The sequence below is a fragment of the Dama dama genome, chromosome 15, assembly GCF_033118175.1.
Source record: "Dama dama isolate Ldn47 chromosome 15, ASM3311817v1, whole genome shotgun sequence".
Lineage (NCBI taxonomy): Eukaryota > Metazoa > Chordata > Mammalia > Artiodactyla > Cervidae > Dama > Dama dama.
The window spans coordinates 63,848,634-63,867,215 of NC_083695.1; positions in this window are offsets into that span (position 1 = coordinate 63,848,634).

Genomic DNA, 18,582 nt, shown 5'->3' on the forward strand with positions numbered 1-18,582 from the left:
GTTAACGTATGTAAAGCGCTAGTGGTAAAGAATCTGCCTGCCAATGCAAGAGACAATAGAGACACAGGTTCAACCCCTGAATCAGGAAGTTCCTCTGGAGGAGGGCATGGCAACCCACTCCAGTATTCTTGCCTGGAGAATCCCACGGACAGAGGAACCTGGCGGGCTATACAGTCCATTGGATCGCAAAGAGTCAGACACGATTGAGGCAATTTAGCGCACACACACACGCTCATGTAAAGCGCTTAGATCGGTGCCTGGTGGTCCCGCTGCATGTTTCTACTATCATTACACCCGACGCAGTCGATATGCTTAATGCTTCCTAGTTTTTCTCTGTTTTGATCCTCATAGTCTTACAAGAGAGTCGCTATTACCAATCCATATTTTTCAAGTGAGAAAACTGAAATGGTTTAAGTGGCTTGGTTAGGGTCACACTGGTGCAATCAGGATTTGAAGCCAGCCTCTGAGACTTAATTCATGTAATACATTATTCAACGGTTCAACGGGAGGTATATGTAACTTGCTCCTGCCACACCTAGCTTCCTTCATCCCTGGGGCATCCTTGAAGGTGGGGCAACCATCCCTTAGGCTGAACACCACTGACTTTTGTCACTGCCCTTGGCAAGAATCTTCAGTCAGAGCATGTTCCCAGTTAGCAGACTGTGTGTGTGCAAGGGAAAGAAAGACTTTGATGACTGCACAGTCTCATGGGAAACACATCTGCTAAGGTGCTTGGATATCAAGGAACAGTGACAATTGTATGCTGAGTACCTGCTGTCCTCGACTGTATAAAGAAAAAAAAAGTTCGAAGTCTCTTAGCCACCCAGAAGTTTATTCTACAATTGAAGAAACAAGAAACCACTAGAAAACTTATTAATCTAAGGAGCCCCCAGTCCAAGCCTACCCCAGCTTGCACCTCATCCTGTTGTTTTGCAAAGAACATTAGACTAGAAGTCCAGCTTCCCAGGCTCTGCTATGAACTTCCTCCATGATCTAAGCAAGACAGTTCCTCCTGGGCCAGTAAAGTAATGAAACAACTAATACACTTGTCCCTCCGTATCTTTGGGGAATTTGTTCCAGGATCCCTCTCAGATACCAAAAGCTGCAGATGCCTCAATGACCTTATCTAAAATGGAGTAATACAAGGAATGGGATTCCCTGGTGCTCCAGGGCTCTTACCAACCCAGGGATCCAACCCACATCTCCTGCATTCTTTACCAGTGCAGGAGGTGTGGTTGGATCCCTGGGTTGGTAAGAGCCCTGGAGAAGGAAATGGCAACCCACTCCAGTATTCTTGACTGGGAAATCCCATGGACAGAGGAGCCTGGCAGGCCACAGTCCATGGGGGTCACAAAGAGTTGGACAGGACTTAGTGACTAAACAACAACAACAAACAATACAAGGAATAACAGTTGACCCCCCTCCAAATCAGTGCATTTCACATCTGAGGATTCAATCAGCTGTGAAGCAAATTTGATCACATTTGATTTGGTTGAATCTGCAGGTACAAAACCCCCACAGAGGGAGGGCTGACTGCACATCTAGTCCTCTATGCACTATATTGTATTTATGCTAAGAGCTTTATACATATTAACTCACTGACGCCACACTGCAACCCCAAGAGGGACTGTTACTATTATCTTGAGTTTATCCACAGAGAAGAATAACAACTGGAGAAACTAAGTTAATTGCCTACCCAGCAAATTCAGGGTAACACCACTTAGAATAGCTTAAAAAAAAAAAAGAAAACCCAAATGTTCAATTTGAGATGTTTAGTTAAGAAAATTACAGTACAAGCAAATGACAGAATATCACACTGCCACGAAAAATGAAAAAGTATAATGAGTCATTAACACACAAAGATGCTCATAATATATCACTGAATAGAAAAGTTGAAAACTCATTTTGTACTGCAGTCTCATTAGAACTATTTCTTATGGGTTTATGAATATCTTCTCCTCATCTATATTTTTTCTGTTTTTTTTTTTTTTCATCATGGACATCTATCAAATTGTTCAATGAAAATAAAACAAAAGAGTCTTAAAATGAAAGACAAGACTCCACCCATGGAGATTTGATCTCTAGGCAAAGCCTTTCCCTGTAACTGGGAAACTGCCTGGAGGAATCTTTAATGAGTCCTCAGTCTTTGAGTCATCCCTCAAGTGTTAGACTCCTCTGCTAGTTCCAGTATGTAAGTCATTAGGGTTTATGAGATAAATGAGGACATACTGGAAGGACAGACAGGGAGGAGAAAGAGTAGACAAAAAGAAGGAAAAATCTTACTATCCTGCAACACTCATCTAAAATGTCTCCTTCAAGAAGTGTTCAGGTAATGGCGTATATGGAAAAAGAATCTAAAAAAGAGGGGATATGTGTATATGTATAATTGATTCCCTCTGCTGCAGACCTGAAACTAACACAACAATCAAATATACTCCAGTAAGCTTTTTTTTTTTTAAATAACAAGTGTTTAGAATCATGATCTAATAACATTTTGTCACTGAAAGTGACCCAAGAAATCATCATGTAAATTTGCTGTTGTCTTCAGTCTTTCACTGATTCATCTGCGTAGCAGGCCCTGTGCTCAATGCTGGTGAGACCTGCCTCCCCACCTACCAAAGGTAACCACTGGGGTAGCAGAAGCCCAAGGAAGTCCAGCTTCACTGGGGTGCTGAGATGGTTCCCACACTTGCTTCTTTACTCTCGCCATCCTGAAATTCTTCATTTTTAAACAAGAGACCACATGTTTTCATTTTGTATTGAGTCCTATAAACTATGTGGTCAGTCCTGGGGAAGAGAAATACCCAGACCTTATTAGTAGCATATCAGTGATCAAGCCTGGAGTAAGGCTCGAGGCTTTCTACTCTCATCCCAGCCATTCTCATATCATACGATGTCATTCCTCAGTCCCAAGGGAAATGTGAGCACTCCCTGCTTTCCAGTCCTACAGCACTTCATTTATTCCTTTCTCATGGAATTTACCATATTTGGCATGAACTCACATATATATGTGTGTAGTCTTATCCCCACCCTCTCTTCCCACCAGATTGTAAATTGCGTGAGGACCATGAGGTTCTGGCTTGTGTCTGCTCATCTCAAATAGTGCTTAGCACTGTGCTTTACACACTGGTAAAGATGTGCTTGCATTTAATTTAATCTTATTAGTAACTCCTTGTTTTCTCTTCACATGCATCAGATTATTCCCAGCAGTCCTTCCGCTGTTGGAGAGAAATTAAAATATCAGGCAGGAGGGTCAAGCAAGTAAACCAGGGTCATAAACATGTTGGAGGAAGTATCATTCAAGCAGGCCATAGGGTGAGGAATTGGGAGAGGAGCTAGCAGGATTTTGTGGAGGGCAGCCCGGAGATGTCAATCTTTCCTCCATCTTCAGGGTCACACACCCTGGGAGAGGAGGGTAGGGAAAAGATGATCCAGAGATACCAGAAAGCATAATTAAGCCTGTGGGCAGAATCCCCTCTCCGGTGCCTAATGTGGAACTCTTGTGCAAGTGCTCAGGTCCCTCATCTGAAACAGGAGGGAGACATAACCCTCCTAAGATTTACTTGTGAGTTGTAGATGACAGCACATATGCCAACCCTCCTTAGATTTACTTGTGAGCTATATATGACAGCACGTGTGTAAAATGCTCAACATATGAGCACTCACTAAGCAGATATTATTACTAATATTACTAGGAGGCCAAGTTGTGAATGATGCTTCTTTAAATGTGTTGATTTGGGTAATTTGTTTCTCCAGTTACCCAGAAGATTGATCATAGTCATTTTCAGACATATCAGCTGGAAAACACCAGGAGGGAAAAAGAAAATCAAATGAGAGAAAAGGAATTATGAATCAAAGAGCTTAGCTGTTAAATCACTAAAATCTCTGGTGGTTGTTGGTACCTAATTTCTTCAGTATCACCTTGAAGAAAATGAAGCAAGTAGTAGAAAGAGTAAAACTTCCTTAAAGAATGGGTTTTCTTGCTTCTTCCTAATGAATTACTAAGAAAAAGCAAATCTACATAGTCATGCCTGAGGGTACAAAACTGATTTGAGTATCATGGAATGCTAGATCCAAGAATTCCACATATTTTGGAGGTCAGGGCTGGCAGATGCTGCATTTGGGGATTTTGGAGAGATGAGTGAAGGCTGGTCAGGAGTGGGGCCAGGTAGAGAATGAGAGGAGGCAAGGACCAAGGACATCACTGTGGTAAGGAAGCAAGGTCAAGATGAGAATGAATCAGTCACCCCAGTGGTCTAGCCACCAGGCCTCTGTTTATCAATCTAAAAATGCTTGCTCCAACATGTCTTATTGTTTGCTGTTATTGTTCAGTTGCTAAGTCGTGTCTGACTCTTTTCGACCTCATGAACACCATGCCAGGCTTCCCTGTTTGTCCTTCACTGTCACCCGGAGTTTGCTCAAACTCCTGTCCATCGAGTTGGCGATATCATACAACCATCTCATCCTGTGTCTCTCCCTTCTCCTGCCCTCAATCTTTCCCAGCATCAGGGTCTTTTCCAAAGAGTTGGTTCTTCTAAATGAGGTGGCCAAAGTATTGGAGCTTCAGCTTCAGCATGGGTGTATCCAATGAATATTCAGGGTCGATTTCCTTTAGGATTGACTGGTTTGGTCTCCTCACTGTCCAGTGTAGAGGGGTTGGGGATGGGGACAGTGCAATTCCTGCCCTCCAGAAACTCACATGAGTGGAGAAAGAAAGTAACAAAGAACTGTATTAAATGGTTCAAAGAGTGAGATGATTGCCAAGGAGTTTTGCGTCACAGGATGGAGGAGTTGAGAGCCACTTTCAGATCCTAGAGTCTTAATGATTAATCTACAGATGGGGAAATAGAGGGATAAAGAAGGAAATTGATTTGATCTTGTGTTGTTGCTTAGATGAAAATATGTGTACATAATAGAATCCCAGTTCTATACATTTGTGTTTTATTCCCAGGGGTGTAAAGTTTAGCTTTGAGACTGCTTCATACTATTAAATAGTAGAAATAAGACATTTCAGTGTTGACCTGGGTGGACCTTTGGGAGTAACCAGACACACAGCACGCACTTCTGACCACTTCCACTGTATTAATGGAAGGGTCTGTCCTGGGTTGGGGGTTTGGACGCAGGACAAGAGGGACGGGCAGTCTAAAGGAAGCTGCTAGAAGGTCATTTTTTCCTGACTAGGCAGGGGATTCACTAAATAGAATATGATGTGTTTACTTGAGAAAGACTCACTATTCTAAAGTAATTCCATTAGTGAAGCATTTACTTGAAAAAACCATTTTTATAGTTGGTAGATAGAGCTGACCATTCTGAGAGGTGCATTCTGGCTGAGGTTGGAGAGATCAAAAGGGGGAAGCCAGAAAGAGGGAAAAGAAGGTGGCACCAGAGAAGTGGGGGAGCACAAGAGAACCTGAGAGAGAAACACAGATTGTTTTAAAAGGCCTGAGGGAAAAGATACAGCAATTGCAGAAATGGGGCAACAAGCCTCAGTAAACTAATGTAGCCTAAACAAGGTTAAAAAATCAACAACAATGGTGTTAAGGGAATAACTGACATTCTGGAAGCTGTTGGAAGCTTGTCAGAGGTGATTGGAAGTGTTCACTGAGGGAACTCATTACACAAGGCCAGATTGAGTCACATGGGTGCCCCGGGCCAGTTAGCAACACTTTGTCAGCATTCACCAAGAGGAGACGCCGAGCCCTGGGGAAAGGGCAGTAGGGAAGATGGCGGGCATGCCTATCAGGTGTCAGCCCTTCTCCATTACCTCAGCAAGTCTGTCCTGTCTCCAAACTTGCTTGCCCTGTCTCTTAAACCTGTCTTCTAAACCTTCGGTTACCTCGACCCACTTTTGTGAATGGTATTTTAGTGACCATCTCTAGTTACTGGGCCATGCTTCTAAGGGATCTTTCTACGTTGCTGCCCCAACTGGCTAAACCAGGCAATTCTCTCAGGCGTGTGTGCCTCTCTGTGAGAGGAGGTCTCGGGAAAATCACCCATTTCCAGGGATGTTTGGAACCTTCTTTCAATGGGTGTGCTTGCGTGGGCTACCTGTTTCTCTGACTCTGTAGAAAGGAGAGAATCTGAAAGAATCATGTCCTTCGGCTCAGGGGGTAAAGGCACCTGGACTTTATACAAGGAGAAGTGGACAGAGATACATATCTCCTCCCTTAGGCCAAAAGAACCAAGGGCTTCTGCATTTGACATTGATTAGAAATAGGGAAGCCCTGGAAATAGAACAGAACCAGAAAGCATGCTAGACTCAGTTTCTCTGAATCTGTTGCAGCCCAGTCTGCCTCCTCCAAAGATGGAAAGCCCTCTAAGAGAAAGGAAGTGAGGACCCCAAGGAGTCAGTAGCAGCCCCTCTGTCTGACCCAGTGTGACCCCTGGACTAGGTTCAATGGGGTTAAACAATGTGATTCCACCAGTTAGTATTTCAACTGTAGGCTGAGGGACTTCCCTGGTGGTCCAGTGGCTAAGACCCCACACTCCCAATGCAGGGGGCCCAGGTTCCATCCCTCATCAGGGAGCTAGATTCCACATCTCACAACTGAAAATTCTACATGCTGCAAGAATCTCAAAGATCCCAGGTGCCACAACTAAGACCTGACACAGCCAAATAAATAGTTTCAAAACAAAATAAAAATAAACTGTATGCTCCAGTCTTGGGTTCCAGAGAATACTATACCTGGACTACGGTTTCTAACACTCAGACAGTTCATTGAACGGGAGAAGAGCCAGCTAGGTAACCCTGGGATCATGGGAAGAGAACTCTCAAATCATTCAATTAACAAATCATGTGCCCACTCTGTCCCAGGTCCTCTACTCAGGGCTGGAAAACCAAAGAACAAGGATAGGCCCTCATCCTCAAGATGCTCACAGTGAAGTGAGAGAGGCTGATAAAGACATGGATGATTACAAGACGGTGTGATAGACACACTCTTTTTTTCCTAAATTGAGATAAATTCACATATCAGAACATTTACCCTTTAAAAGTATACAGTTTAGTGGTTTTTAATGTATTAGTGAGGTTGTGCAACCATCGCCACAAACTAATCCAGAACATTTTCATCACTGTAGAAAGAAACTTGTATATATTATCAGTCACCACCCCTGGTCCCCTGCTTCCCTCTTCCCCTAATCCCTGGTAATCACCAATGTACTTTCTGTCTCTATAGGTTTACCTGTCCTGGACATCTCATATAAATGGAATCATACAACATGTGGCTTTTTGTGTCTGGCTTCTCTCACTTAGAATAAAATGAAAAAGGTCCATCCTTACTGTAGCATGTATCAATACTTTGTTCCTTTTTATGACTAAATAACATTCCACTGTACACATATACTACAATTTGTTTATCCTATCATCAGTTGATAGACATTTGGTTTGTTTCCACTTTTTGGTTATTTAGAACAATTCTGTTATGAACATTCACGTACAAATTTTTGTATGAACATATGTTTTCAATTCCCTGGGATATATACCTAGAAGTGGGATTGCTGGGTCATACAGTAACTTTATATTTAACTTTTTGAGGAACTGCCAAACTAGCTTGAGTTGGTTTTCTGTTATTTTAACTGGCAGAACCAGTACACCTTGCTGAATGAAAAGCATGGGCCAATTTATTATTTTATATATGTATTATTACCTTAGATATTTCAATAAATTTTTTCTGAGGATGAATATATGTACTACTAATCATTTTAGACAATATTGAAAATGCAGAAAAGTTTAGAGGAAAAAGAAGGCATCCGTATCCCCCAAAGTCCAAAGCTATCACTATCCCCATTTGGCTTGCTTTGTTCCTTTTAATCTTTTTTTTTTCTATGTATATATATTTTGCATACTTTTTTAAAATAATGCCACATTGTATTTTCCATTTTATATTCTGCTTTTCTCTTTAATTATTATATTGTAAGTAGCTTGGCACTCACTGTTTTATAAACTGGTTTTCAGTTTTATTTATTTTGTGTCTTTCTTTTGAAAACGTTCTCTAAAAAAAAAAAACACGTTCTCTATTTTTCTTACTTTTGAAGAGGGGGCTAAGATTGAGGGTGGGGGCACTTAGGGGAAAGAGGAGAGAGAAGACATGGATAGTATGTACTTGAGAAGAATGACAAGAGAGTGGAGACGGCCCGTGTTTGCTTTCTTTAGGTCCCTATTTCATCCTACCTGGTTCCGGGAAAGATGTGAGGCAATGCTGTCCTGGCCGTAGCTCGGCTCCCCAGGCCCCTGCTGGTGGCAGAACTGCAGGGGCTGCTGCTGCGCCCTGGTCCTGTGCCCTGAGGCTGAGCCAGAGCTGGCTCCTGCGGGCTGCAGTGTAAGACGGCCAATTCGCAATCCTAGCAGAATCAATCTATTGGAAACTAATGAGGCACAAATAGTTCATGCACTTTGAGGCTGATCTGCCAAATGAGATAAACAGGGCTCAATCAGCAGGGAGAATCAATGATGCAAACATGCATTTCAATCTAGCATTATTCCCCCCTGGGTTGCCCACGACATCACATTTTATTGTTTTGACGCTTCTGTGGCGATTCTTGTCTAAGCTTCTGTGGGCCAGGCCAGAACTCTCTTACCCAGAGTTTCATGCGCCCAGGGGTTAGTACATGCCAAGATTTGGCAACTGTGACTAAAAGGCCTGGACAGCCAACATGTATGAGAAGTGGGGACTTTCAGTTGTACAAGAAAATGCTAAATTCTATGTTTCTAAACCACCCTCTATAACAGGTGATGTAATTAGCAAGGAACAGCATTCTGCACTTTCCAAGAGAACAAATCTCAAAAGCATTGTTCTATTAATTCACATTTATAAAACACAAAATATAGTGATCTGTTTTAAAGTTCTATCACTTCTTGTGCCCCTAAGCTCATTTTCCCCTTAAATAATCTGCTAGGAAGATGTGATCATTGTGAAAAAATTTGGAAACAATTGATAAGCGAGAAGAAAATATTTAAATCATCTCTATTAAATTTCATCTTGCAAAATTTTCTCACCATGCAGAATTATTTTGAAAATAATCCATGTAATCCATGTTGTTTTATCGCCTACTTTTTATTCCAGTCAGGCCTTCTCCACAGTCACAACATTGCCTGGGAAGGTCTGATGCCCTCTCTGTTTGCTAACCTACTGGCCCTTGGGAGGCCTGACTGGAATGGTTTGGCTCAGGTAAGTGTGGAAGGAACTGATTAATGTAAAATCTAACCACTGATGGGAGGTGGGTGTCCTGCAGAAATTGGGGCCCAGGCAAAAGGTAAACCCCATGGGCCTGGCTAGTCAGCTAGCTCCAAGGCAACCATTAGGAATAAACAATGGCCAGTGTCTCCTGTTGGAGAAAGGAGTGGCAACCCACTCCAGTATTCTTGCCTGGAGAATTCCAAGGGCAGAGGAGCCTGGTGGGCTACAGTCCATGGAGTCTCAAAGAGTTGGACATGACTGAGCAGCTAACACATACACAATGTCTCCTGTGCAGTCAGCAGATTAAACCTAAGAATTGCTAGAAAACTAAGAAGGCCCAGACTGAAGGCCCAGTCTGACCAAGAAGGTTCAGGGTGAGACCATCCCAAGGTCCTGGAAGGATGACCTGAAAAGGTGACTCTCACCCTGAGAGGAAGGACTAGATCCATTTGTGCCGGCCCAGCACTCAGAAGGGTGGAAATTTAGTAAATATTTGTTAAATAGAGGAATGGGGTTTCCCTGGTGGTCAAGTGGTTAGGGCTTCACGTTCCACTGCAGGAGGTGTGAGTTCCATCCCTGGTCGAGGAACTAAGATCCCTCATGCTGTGCAGCATGGGGAAAAAAAAAATTTTTTTTTAATTAAAAAAATGTAAACAGAGGAATAATGGTTTTACTTCTTCCTAGTCACACTTCTAGTTTTAGCTCAGATATTACATACCCCAGAGAATAGATAGAAATGGGAACATCAGTTCCCACAGGGAAATGGCCTGAGGATGGTCATGGAGATGGTCAAGTGCAAGATGCATGAGAAGAGTACACTGGGTTTAGAAATGTGAGTAGTTTTAGGTAAACAGTTAGAGATGTTAATTGAAGCTAGAATGTAGTGGCCTTGAAGCCTAAGATCATGATTTTAAATTCTATCTGGTAGCCAGTGAGGGGTCACTGAAAGCTTTTCAACAGGGAAGTGGTGTGATGTAAGTGGCAGGTAAGCATGACTTGCCTGGTGGTGATAAGCGGATGAATTGAAGCCTAGAAAGATGGGAGGCAGAACAATCAGTTGAGAGGTTACAGCAATAGTCCTGGTGTGAAGTAACAAGGGCTGGGAGGTGACCATGGGCAATGGAAAGGAAGAAATATTTCATTCATCTACTTGTTCATTGTTTCAAAAAATACTTATTAACCACCAAGAGCCAGGAACTGTGCTAGATCCAGGAACTGAATTCATAAAGGAATTCAATGCACGACTTGCCTTCTACTGAGATACAGAGTCCTAAGTAAAAGGAAATGAAAGATGACCACCCCCCCACCCCCACCAGATGGCTAGGATCATAGTGTTGCCATTAGGAGAAATAGAAAAGTCAGGGGAAAGATCTAGTTTGAGCTGTTAAGAAGAAATCATTCTGAATTTAGTTTGATGAGACAGCAGGACAGGAAGAGGGAACCATTCAGCAGACAGGTGGAAATGGAGGACTTGAGATCAAGAGAGAAGCCAAGGCAGAAGGTGGGGAGCCTGGGTACCTCTCTGAGGAGGGGGCCTTCAGGTCCACAGGAGTGCTGTGACTTAGGAAGTTCTGAGCAAGCCTGACCGAATTCCATTTCAAGCTCAGAGCAGAGAAAGAATAACACAGACCTGGTAAAACCTGCCGCCTCTCTCCTGTGATTCCTGACACTCTGGCCCCATCACACATGTTGAGATGATTTTTTGGATTATTCAAAAGCTTCCGATCTGACTCCCATTTCACCTCTGGCTTTGATAGCGCTTTTCCCCCTCTCAGCTAGGAAAGGGTGTACCACAGCCAGATGGCAAACTGTGAACAGAAATAAACTCTTTTCACATGTAGCAAGTATATTTATATCCGATCCTATAATATCACTGCGAACATAATTGTAACCAATCCTGTAATTGCGTTGCGGGTATCAGGCATCAAAAGCCAACTCAATGCTGGTGATCAGGAAGATGTGACTACTGGAACAGAAGCCACAGGGCCAGTGGCTGCCTCTCTGTGAGACAACAGGAGTACATAGGGCAGGGCTGTTCACAGAGTGTCTGGGGGCTCTGCCAACAGAGGTGGGGAGTGAGGTGATAATTTCATGGGATACATAGCTCAAACTCCTATGTTAGTAGGGGGCTGCATGCTTTTAGTCTTTTTAAAAAATTATTAAATGAGGGCTTATTTGCTGTATAAGTTTAGGAAATATGAGAAACTATCTATAATCCCACAAGCCAAAAGTAACATTGTTTATATTTGTAACATTTTTGTTTGCCATTGCAGCATTTTATTGTGTATGTATGTGTTTTATGTCATTGCTGTTGTTTAGTCACTAAGTCGACTCTGACACTTTTGAGAGCCTATGGCCTGTAGCCCACCAGGCTCCTCTGTCCATGGGATTTCCCAGGCAACAATACTGGAGTGGGTTGCCATTTCCTTCTCCTGGGGATCTTCTCTGACCCAGGGATCAAACTCACATCTCCTGCATTAGCAGGTGAATCCTTTACAACTGAGTCACCAGGGAAGTCCCTTTTGTGTCATACTGTAAGTAAAATTTTATATCTCTTTTTTCTCACTTAATATCTTGAGTACTTCCCTATATCATTAACATATGTGTGTGTGTGTGCTAAATCGCTTCAGTTGTTTCCAACTCTTTGCAACTCTAGACTGTAGCCTACCAGTCTCCTCTATCCATGGGATTCCCCAGGCATGAATACTGGAGTGCGTTGCCATGCCCTTCTCCACGGGATCTTCCTAACCCAGGGATCGACCCTGCATATCTTATGTCTCCTGTATTGGCAAGCTGGTTCTTTACCACTAGTGCCACCTGGGTAGACCATATCATTAATGTATTTCCCAAAACATTATTTTAAACTTTTTTCATTATTTTGGTATATTGTGGAATATTATACAGTAGTTAAAGTGAATGAATTGGAGCTTCATGTATCAACACATAATTCTTAGGACAAGATTAATGAAAAGGTAAATTTCAGGGTCAAATATATAATTCCATTTTTGAGAAGTAAAATATAAAAAATATATATATTATTAATGTTGACAAGCATGTAAAAAAAACAGAAAAATGGATGGAAGAAATTTTCTCCAGTAAGGGAGAAAAGAGGTTGAAATTAAATGGAAGTGATGTAAAGAGGCTTTGTTTCTGTAATTTCTTTAAAAATTAATCTAAAACAAATATGCCAAAATCTTAAGGCTTATTAAATCTGTGTAGTAAATAAATCTGTGTTTACTATATTCTCTGTATTGTTCTGCACATTTGAAATATAGAATAGATTGCTATTTTTTAAAATAATAAACTGAACTTCCCTGGCAGTCCAGTGGTTAAGACTCTACACTTCTACTAGCCGGAGTGGGGATTTGATTCCTGGTCAGGAAACTAAGATACCACATGCCCCATACACTGCCGAAAAAAAAAGAAAAGAAATTAATAGATTATTTTTCAGAGCAGTTTTTTTTTTTTTCAGAGCAGTTCTAAGTTTACAGAAAAATTTAGCAGAAAGTATATGAGGTTTCCATATACCTTCTTACCCTCATCCCCAACACTTACATACAGTTTTCCCTATTATTAATATCTTGTCTTAGTATGGTCCATTTGTTACAATGGAGTCAGTATTTATATGTTGCTGTTAACTAAAGTCCATAGTTTACATGAGGGTTCATTCTTTGTGTTGTATGTTCTATAGGTTTTGACAAATGTATAGTGACATGTATCCATCATTACAACATCACATAGAGTAGTTCCACTGCCCTAAAAATCCCCTGTGCTCCACCTAGTCCTTCTCCAGTCCTCCCTACCTCCACCCAAACTCCTAGCAACCATTGATCTTTTAACTGTCTCCACAGATTTGCCTTTTCCAGAATGTCATGTAGTTGGGATGATACAGTATGTAGTCTTTAGTCTTCTAAATACATTATTTTAAAATCAAATCTTTCAAGCCAATCATAAGATGAAAACAAAATCCACCAAAAGTTTCACTATTTCAAGATAATCACTATTAAAATACCGTGCACGATATGCTTAGTCGCTTCAGTTGTGCCCGACTCTTTGCGACCCCGTGGACCACAGCCCGCCAATCTTCTCTGTCCGTGGGATTCTCCAGGCAAGAATACTGGAGTGGGTTGCCATCTCCTCCACCAGAGGATCTTCCCAACCCAAGAATTGAACCTGTGTCTTCTGCATCTCCTGCATTGCAGGCAGATTCTTTACCACTGAGTCACCAGGGAAGCCCCTTACCTGTGCATACAATGTATGTTTTTCCCCATGTAAATGGCATCACAATTTGCAAAATGTTAAACTACCCCCCCACCCCCCGCACTTCTCAAAAATATATTATGAAACCCAGGTGATTCAGAATTCTTCTTAAGGACTTTGAGAATGTTTTGTGGTGTGGAGAAGTACAACGTATCAGTGAGTTAACTAATCCTTTATTATTAGACATTTAAGCTGTTTTCATGTGTGGCAAGAACCTTTTCTGGCTGTCAGTCAAGAATCTGTCTGCATTGCAGGCGACCGGGGATTCGATTCCTGGGCCGGGAAGATCCCCTGAAGAAGGAAATGGCAACCGACTCCAATATTCTTGCCTGGAGAATCCCATGGACAGAGAAGCCTGGCAGGCTACAGCCCATGGCGTCACAAGAGTTGGACATGATTTAGTGACTAAACCACCACCACCTCCCTTCTTAAACTAGAAAAGGCCCTTCAAGTTTCTAGAGAATTGGGAGTATTCAGCCTTCTAGACGTGTATCACTTGGATGATGGGCTTGACACTTGATTTCCTTGCAGCCAAAGACACAGATTGTTTATTTCTTTTCCTTCTCTCATTCCGAGCCACAGAGCCTAGCACAAAGCAGTTACTGAGAATCATGAGTTGAATGGATCTCAACGCTCCTAAGCAAGCTATGCTGGGGTCAACTCTAACGAAACTCCCGAACTCCAGAAGGATGGACTTTTTCAAGAGTATGTGTTGCTCATTAGAAACCCAAGGAAGAAATCAGGGAAGCCTGTTTTGTAGAGCAGAGCTAGCTGGGCTCCCTGAAGAACAGGGACGATGGGACTGGGCAGGAAGAGAGGGCAGTGGGCATGGATGCTGAGTGGCTCTGGTGTGTGGGACAGTGAGAATCAGCCCCGATGCCCCGGGATGACTGAAGTTTTGTGTAGGCAGAGGAAGTGCTCAAGTGCCCTAAGAGCATTTTCTTTTCTTCTGTCAGTTCAATCATCATAACTTAACAATTAGAACTTGGGGTCTGGAACAGGACTTCTGGTTCAGATCCCAACTCAGCCACTCTCAGCTATTTGACTTTGGGCAAGTGGCTAAGCTGTGATGGCTTCAGCCCCCAAAGGAGAATCAAATACAAAAGCACCACCTGAAAGAGTCATTGTAAAGGGTAAATGAACCGCTAAGCATAGCATCATCGACTCAGTGGAGGTGAGTTTGAGCAAACTCCGGATAGTGAAGCATAGCCTGGCATGCTATGGTCCATGGGGTTGCAAAGAGTCAGACCTGACTTAGCTACTGGATTCCAGTGGGAACAAGAAATGGAAATCCCCTACATTAGATAATTCAAAAGAAATTTCTTGTAATACTTTAACGATTTTTGCAAGCTACCTGCCAGTCTATGTATACTCCCTGTGTTTTTTATGTTTATTCTCATGTGTGGCCATCTTTAGCTCCCATCTCTTGTTTGGTTGCTAAATCCAGCCATTGCAAACGGATTTTCCAATGGATACATGGTTTGAATTCATCCAGTTCTACTTCCCACTCAGCAAGGGGATTTCTATCTGTATTATCCCTACATGGCCTCATCTGATCTAGGAGACATCTCTGATTCCTCTCTTTCCTTCAGTCATTTCCAAGCAAATCTTGTCAATTCTTGTTGAGATCCTAAATCTCTCCTCTTCCTGGTATCACCCCTGGCATCCACCCAGAGCAAGTCTCCCTCATCCCTCACCTGGATTGCTAGGACCCTAACTGGTCCCCTTACTTCCACACTTCCAGTCTCACAGTCTATTCACCCCCAGGAACCAAGTTATCTTTTAAAATGTCAAGCAGATCATAACTGTGTCCTCAACTTAGGTCGAGTTCCTCAGAAGCAGATCCCAAGACAAGGATTCAAAAGCAAGTGTTTTGTTTTAAAAGTGCCCCCAGGAGAAACTGGTTAGGGAGAGGGGGAAGCTGCACAGGTGAATAGAAGACCCCTCAGGAAAAAGCCTAGGAGAATATTATTCCTGGGCTTCCACACTCCACTCTCCTAGCTGAGTCCTGGGCTAAGAGCAGTTAGAAGTCGCTCTCTGCACATACAGACAAAGAGCTCCAGTGGCCCAAGGGCTTTCCTTGGAACTAAGTACCAAGAGCCAAATCTTACAGCAAAAGTGCACAGAAAAAGTGCCAGGGGACTGGCATGCAGTAACCACGATGGGATCCAGGAGCACCCACAAGAACCACTTCAGTTTCCTCCCTTATCGTCTGTCTCAGGCTCTTGTTTATTTCCTTCATAACACATGTTGGGATTTATAAGCAGTTCATATAATTATTCATCTCTGTATTTTACTTATTGCCTGTTTTCCCCACTGAAATGCAATCTCCAGGAAAGGAGTGAGCCGATTTGTCCCCCTAGAATAGAGATGGCACATTGTGGATCCCCCACAGGAATCAATATGACTGGATGAATGAACAGTGGACACCCTCAGTATCAGGGAGCTTGTACAGCCTAAAGCAGCTCATCCCACTTCCAGAAAGCCTTGACTGAAAAGTCTGACCCAAGCCTGAATTGTAATCCACTTCCCATCATCCTCACGGTCTCCCTTCTTGAATGACTCAGGAGACAATTGCCTCTTCCAAGTCAGTCCCTCAAATATCCAGTGTCTCACCTTTCTCTCCTCTAGACTAATCAACCAAGCCTCTCCAAAGACTCCTCTTTTGACATGGATTTTAAAGCACTGGCGTCTGCGATTTCACTGGTCTGAGAAAATTCTTCTTACTTGCCTACATGATGCATAGCAACCCCTCCCATTCTACCCTTTGAATACTCCCAATCTTGGGTGGCAAACTAGGTCAAGTCAGATAAGAATTTGGAGAAGCGAAGCTGAACATTACTCAGCCAAGGCTCTGGAACTAGCACTCTTGGGTTGAATCCCAACCTACTTTTTGTTAAATGACTGATCTTGGGCAAATGACTTAATTTCTCTGAACCCCAGTTTCTTCACCTGTACAAAGGGAAAAACTGAGAGCACCTACCTAACAGAAGTGGGGTAAGGGTTAAATTGAATGACCCAGTGAATGTAAACCACTTAGCAGAGTACGTGGTACGTCTCTAAGGACTTGGAGCTTCCACAAACTATACTTAGGATGTAATAGCGCTCTACTTTGCCAACAAAGGTCTGTCTAGTCAAGGCTATGGTTTTTCCAGTAGTCATGTATGGATGTGAGAGTTGGACTATAAAGAAGGCTGAGCGCCGAAGAATTGATGCTTTTGAACTGTGGTGTTGGAGAAGACTCTTGAGAGTCCCTTGGACTGCAAAGAGATCCAACCAGACCATCCTAAAGGAGATCAGTCCTGAGTGTTCATTGGAAGGACTGATTTTGAAGCTGAAACTGCAATACTTTGGCCACCTGATGCGAAGAGCTGATTCATTTGAAAAGACCCTGATGCTGGGAAAGATTAAAGGCAGGAGAAGGGGATGACAGAGGATGAGATGGTTGGATGGCATCACTAACTCAGTGGACTTGAATTTAAGTAAACTCTGGTAATTAGTGATGGACATGGAGGCCTGGAGTGCTGCAGTCAATGGGGTTGCAAAGAGTTGGACACACCTGAGTGACTGAACTAACTAACTAATAGCACTCTATGCCTCTGCAAGCTACTTTTTTTCCCAGTCAAATCTTCCTGCTAACCCAGCTCCATCTCAGATGCCCCAAGCTCCTTCAGTCAAGAGAATACATTAGGTCGTGCATCCAGATGTTTTCCTGGCTCTTATTTCTTCCCATTTTCTCCAGCTCAATCTCTACCTCAGGCTTCTACCTCTCCATCCTACCCCTTGCTACGCACCCATCATCCACATGTCCGTTCTCCCTTTGTCTTTTTCTTGTCCTTCTTGCTCAATTCTTGCTTTTTGTTTTTCCTCCCAGCTTTCTGGTATCTTGGAAACTAACCAGTAAAGTCATTTTTTTCTTTCTTTCTTTTTATTTTCCTTTTCTATTCTGTTTCCTCCCGTGGCTCCAGACAGCCAAGAGGAAATGATCAACCTGGTAACAGTAAAGTCGGGAAGTGCTAATAATTGCCTTACCACACAGGCATCTTAAACTACGGGCTGTTTTCCATCTGTTCCTTGCCACAGACTGAGCGGTAAAATCAAGACTGGAGAGGAAGCCATCAGCAGCGAGGATGGAGGGGAAACAGGAAGCTCCCTTTCCTCTCCCCTGTGTGTGTGTTTCCTGCTCCTTTCCTTGTCCACTGCATTACTACACCACCGTGAGTTGCCTGTCTTGTTCCTGACCTTAATGGAAATCCTTCAAATATTTTGCTATTAATTATGATTTTTTTTCTAACTCTTGTACCAAATAACTTTTATCCAGTGGGGATAATGGACTCTTTGATGTCCAGTTTGCTAAGCTTGTATCATAGGCAGTTGTGAATTTCTAGACTAGAAGTAAAGTAGGAAAATCAGGGAGGCAGAGTGATAAGTAGGTTCACCTGCAAGGTGTCCTGGGAACATCCGAAGGCAGAATTGAGGCCAAGCGTGCAGGCTGTGGGGTGACAGAGGGATTTTTCCTGGTACTGATAGTTACTCCTCATACTCAGCTCTTAAACTGTGATGTTGGGGTTCAAAGGCTCTCCTGGACCCTTGAGTGTATCAGGGATAAAACTTGGCTCTCCTTATAGTTTGTGTTTCTTCTTTCATTAATTTAAATAAGAAATTCTGGATTTTCGAGAAGCTTTTGGACCTTGTCAAATTGGAGCAGATAACTGAAACTTCATCCCTTTTCACGTGAGAGCTTTTTGGAGGAGGATCTGATCCTGGTTTTCCATTCCAATCAGCTGCTGTGAAAGCCACTTCTTGTTCTGGCTGGGGGCAGATCAAGCCTCTTTTTCTCCTTGATAGAAATTCAGGAAGGAAACCAAGTAATTCCCAGAAGAGACAAGGGTTGACCACAGTACCATCCAAAAGGGCTTTTAAAGATTTCAATCTTGAATATGAGAACATTGGCACTCAAGGTTGATTATTGACTCTACAGAGTCAGCTACATAGAGGCTTGAGAGGAGGTGTGTGGTCCTGCCATTTTGAGAGGAAAATCTTCTTCAATGGAGAAGGGGTTGCAACTGAAGCATCGCTAAGGTGCCCTTTAACACCGGAAACTTCAGTAAAAGTGTTTGTGACAAGCATCCAAAATAAAATACTG